The sequence below is a fragment of the Citrus clementina genome, unplaced genomic scaffold (genome assembly GCF_000493195.1).
Source record: "Citrus clementina cultivar Clemenules unplaced genomic scaffold, Citrus_clementina_v1.0 scaffold_8, whole genome shotgun sequence".
In the NCBI taxonomy this organism is placed as follows: domain Eukaryota; kingdom Viridiplantae; phylum Streptophyta; class Magnoliopsida; order Sapindales; family Rutaceae; genus Citrus; species Citrus x clementina.
In genome coordinates, this window is record NW_006262022.1 from 19,830,468 (window position 1) to 19,835,480 (window position 5,013).

The 5,013-nt window shown below is 31.0% G+C and overlaps 1 pseudogene; it reads left to right on the plus strand.

Moving 5' to 3' along the window:
* LOC18034640 overlaps positions 1-4,960 on the plus strand; it is a 5,976-nt pseudogene extending 1,016 nt beyond the window's left edge.
* The last annotated feature ends 53 nt before the right edge of the window (positions 4,961-5,013 follow it).

Sequence of the window (5,013 nt, forward strand, 5' to 3'; positions counted from 1 at the left end):
CAACTACAAATTATTCATTGTCAATGGAAACTTAGAGAATATAAATCCGTTATTTTATTTCTAGATATGACGTGCGCTTGATCTCAACACTTTGGAGCGAAGCATGTTTGAACTCTCAAAGAAATGTGCTAAGCTAATTGTCGTGTCCATGTATCCACTGGTAATTAATTAGTATAACAATTCCCTTGCAAAATTCATTTTATATATGGAAGTTATATTGTCGTTATGATGGTTTATCATTTTTTTTTTTCACTCCAGCTTTTGTATGGGGGGAAGAATCAGGGATGTTATATGAAAGCTCATTTAATATGGGGGACACACTTAATGGGGCATCTGGATTAGACATTGATGTGGAGAGGAAAGTGGTGGAGCAAGAACTAAATGAACTTCAAGCTGAGGGAGCAAGTGAAGAAGCTATTACACTTGCAATGAAAGATTTGGGCATCAAAAGGTTTGTGCTTGAACTTCAAATACAAAACCTTATATTTTATCTTTATTTTTCTATTATTTTGAGTATCATATAATTTTGCTACTTAGCTATCTAGAGTTACAAGTTCTTGTTTATAGAAGTTTCCAATTAATTCAAATTCATTAGGTGGGATATATTTTTATTGTCATGACAAATCCAATGAATTTTTCATGCGATGTGTACCTAACGAGTTAAAATTAATAGGACAAATCAATTAAACATATGTGGGGCTGGTGTCAACCGTCCTGCCACAAGTAAATTACTGTGAATTGGCCTGAAAAAGAATTAATTCATTGGTGTACCCTTCACCATTTACTCATCAAATAAAGGGGAAAGAGAGAGAGAGAGAGAGAGAGTTGATGGCATTGAACAATTATTCTCTCTTGGTGAAAGTTGGGCATGTTTCGTTACCAGTTTAAGCCGTGGACATAGTTTATTGGCGACGCAAATATATAATTAATTTACACCTTTATTAATTATTAAAGTTTCAGATTAAGTGTTTGGTAATTCTCAAAAAAAGACAAGAAGAAAGAAAATATGATAATTTTTAATTAATTAGTCTCGATTTACATGGGTAGGATGAGAATATTTGACAGGATTTATATTAGAGGTTATTGAAGGAAAAATAAAATAGTATGAGATTGTGTTGCTAAGATTCTACTAACAAATTTAATTATTTATTAGTTAATATTAAAGCTGAGATAGAAATAACTGAGGAAAGTGAAGGAAATGAACACTTTTAAAAAGTTATGATCAAATAGTAGGCTCTACAAATGGCTTCGTTAGGTAAATTATTTTTAAGGAATAATAAACTGTTTTTTTAATTATTATTTGAGAGTATAATGCAAATATTAATCAAATAGTGTAATGTGTTTTGACATCCATTTATCAAATTAATGTGCAGTTGGGATATTAAACATTAAGCAAGACAATAATTAAATGAACCCTCACACGCATAGACAGATTCAAATTAACTCTTGATCTTAATGATGAGGCAAAAAAAAATTAAAATATTTACCCAACTCAATTATAGTACGAAATATTTTGAATGTTAATTAATAATGGGATAAAATCAGATATTGAAAATGTGAAATGGCTATTTTATAAAGTAGTAATAATACTCTGTTTCCCAGTCCATTAAGTACAATCGTACTATTTCTGTTACTTTGTCTGCAACATTTATAAAATTAATTGACCCTCAACTAACCTAACAAAGACACCTCATCGGTTTAAGTAGGTTCAACTTTAAATTGGCAGCTTTCCAAATTAAACTGTACATGCTTTTGGGCGCAGGCTGTTGATGAATTAATGATCCAAAAGTATTTTAGCAATACACTCATTTAAGAATAGAATAGAAGGTAAATTGAGTCATATTTTACATATTACATAGGAGAAAAAAAAAAAACTAAAAGCAATAAAAATACGACATTAAAAAAAGAAAAGAAAAGATAAATTATCATTTTTTTTAATTTAAAAAAGGACATGCCATCTGATGCCAGAAAATCTAAGAAGAATTACAAAACTCAAAGGTCAACAAATGATTAAATGAATGCATACCTATCATTATCTTTATAACATATTAGATATTTAATGTGAAAAAGAAGTATTCTTAACAAAAATTAATCAATATTTAATTAATTATTATTCCAACTTCATTAATTTGCTCGGCACTTATAAATGAAGTACGGGAAGCTCAACTGTACCCAACCTATCTTTGGATGTTAGTTGTTCCTGTTTTCTAATCTATCTTGCATCGATAAAAAATTAATGTTCTATTAAAGCGATAAGGACACATCACTATTTATTATAATATTATTCTTTAATTATCTATTTAATTAAAATTTTTTATGGGTAGGTTGAATTTTCCCATAAGATTATATCTTTCCATATATAGTCAAGGTCAAGTCGAGAGCGACTAATTAATTAAGCTTGTTTATTAATTGTTAATTAACATCTTAACGATGATGACTTCAAATTAAATTAAGTAATATTAAATGAGAAATTTTTTTAATAGTTTTTGGCTTTATATTACAAATTCGACATTGAATTGAAATAATTTCATGTCCAGTTCTTATATATGAAATAGTGTGAAGAAGTTGCAATTTTATAAATACAGGTTATCACTAAAGGACATTAGATATAAATGTGAGATCAATCGTTCTTATTCTTTGCTTATAATAGTAAAGCTTTTATTGGAATAACTTTTCAGGGCAAAAATCTATGGGTGGCCGAACACATACGTATTTACAAAGGTAATGGGAGAGATGTTTATAGAACATCTGAAAGAAAATATGTCTGTGGCAATTGTACGTCCAACCATAATAACAGGTACTTATAAAGAACCATTTCCTGGTTGGGCTGAAGGTATAAGGTAAGTCAATAATGTATGTATTTGTATATTTATAAATACATATACATATATACACACACACACATACATATATGTATACTATATATATACATACATATATGTGTGTGTGTATATATATGAATTAATTTCTTTGTTGGGATTTCTCAAATTACTTATTGTTTTTTAATTTTACCGACAGAACCATTGATAGTCTAGCCGTTGGCTATGGCAAAGGAAGATTAACTTGCTTCCTTGGAGACTGAAAGGGAATGGTAGATGTGGTGAGTTAATTAAGCTATTTCCTTATTTCATTTAAATTTGTAATACGTCTTCTAAGAGAGCCTTATTTCTCGCTACAAGTGATTTTAATTTTTTTTTTTTTTAACTAATTGGTTGAGATATAGCCATAAATGGCGGGGGACCAATCCTCCTTATGATGCAGAGCTAGGTTATGGTCTGGAGTGGTTTGGGGCCCCCAAGGCCGATAGCAATTTCATAAAAGCAGAGTTTCAACTGAATTGGCCCACTTAAATTTATAGTTGTTAATTATGTCGTAACCCTGCAAATATGATAGTTCTATATTATAGCCCCTGAATCAAAATCTTGACTCTGCCAGTGATCCACAATCAGGGGCAAAACTACGCGTAAGCTTGGGGTCCTTGGTTTATGTTTTAACCTACTTCAGTTTAATTTTCTTACTGATTTTCATGTTATTACCCCTTTTTTTAATTTATAATTTCTGCATTATGGTCCCAATCAAACCAAAATCCTGGTTATGCCATTGCCACGGTGAAAATTTTTCTCTCCTAAGTAACATGACAAGAATTTAAAGGAAAAGTGGCAGCATTTTATAACTTCAGTACTCATGTTTTTAGCTGCGTAGAAATTTTGCACTTAAGGTTACTTAGGATTAGCGTTAATGCATAAATGCAGTTCTGTCAAATATAAGAAATTAAGATTAAAATGAAAGGGTCAACTGTTATGCAGATACCAGCTGATATGGTGGTGAATGCTATAGTTGTAGCAGTGGTGGCTCATGCAAAGCAGCCTTCTGATGTTAATAACATTTATCAAGTGGGATCATCCTTGAGAAATCCTTTGATATACACTAATCTTCAGGATTACGCCTACCGTTACTTCACCAAAAAGCCATGGATTAACAAAGATGGAAAGCCCGTTAAAGTTGGCAAGATTACTGTGTTCCACAACATGGCTAGCTTTTACAGATACATGACAGTTCGTTACATTCTTCCTCTTAAGGTAATTCTTTGAAATTCTTTTGTAGTCCTCATGGTTTGAGTTAATTATTCAATTAGTTCCTATAAGTCCAACTTTTCAAGTGTAAAATAATATTTTCGTATGATCTAGTTTAAAATTCCAATAAATTAACATGCAACAGCTAAAAAGTAGAGAATAGTTGGAAAATTTTAATTGAAGCATCCATACAACAAGAACCTTTTGAATAATTTTTATAAATATTGGTATTAAAAGAGGATTTACCAGCAATTTTTTTTCTTTTCTAAATCTTACCTTCTTTATTATTATTATTATTACCTCATACATCTATGGAATCTCAAATTTAGAACCTAAGCCATAAAAAAGCCGCTCCTTATCATCAAAGCTAAACCTTAACTTCATTGTCATTTAGAAAGTCTTTCTATTTTTCTCTGATGTCCATTGAATCCTGTCTTAAATACAGGGATTAGAATTGGCAAATGCAGCATTTTGCAAGTACTTCCAGAGCAAGTATAATGACCTCAATCGGAAGATCAATTTCGTGATGCGATTGGTAGAACTTTACAGACCATACTTATTCTTCGGTGGCATGTACGTATGCTTAAATATATGTCTTCCTAATATCGATTTGTTGAGCTGAACTAATTAATCACGAGCATATAATTATTAAGTTTGTTGTCTCGTACACAGCTTTGATGACAAAAATACGGAGAAGTTACGACTGGTAGCTGGAGATAACGGCGTAGAGACTGATATATTTTACTTTGATCCGAAGTGCATCGATTGGGAGGATTACTTCATCAATACTCACATTCCTGGAATTGTGAAATATGCTTTCAAATGAAAACCGCAAAGTGTTTCCAACAAATATTTCCACTGGCGGTTCTATGATCATAATGTGTATTCTAGCATTTATGTATGATTTATATTATGGCAGTGTGATATAACTGCTGTCTAC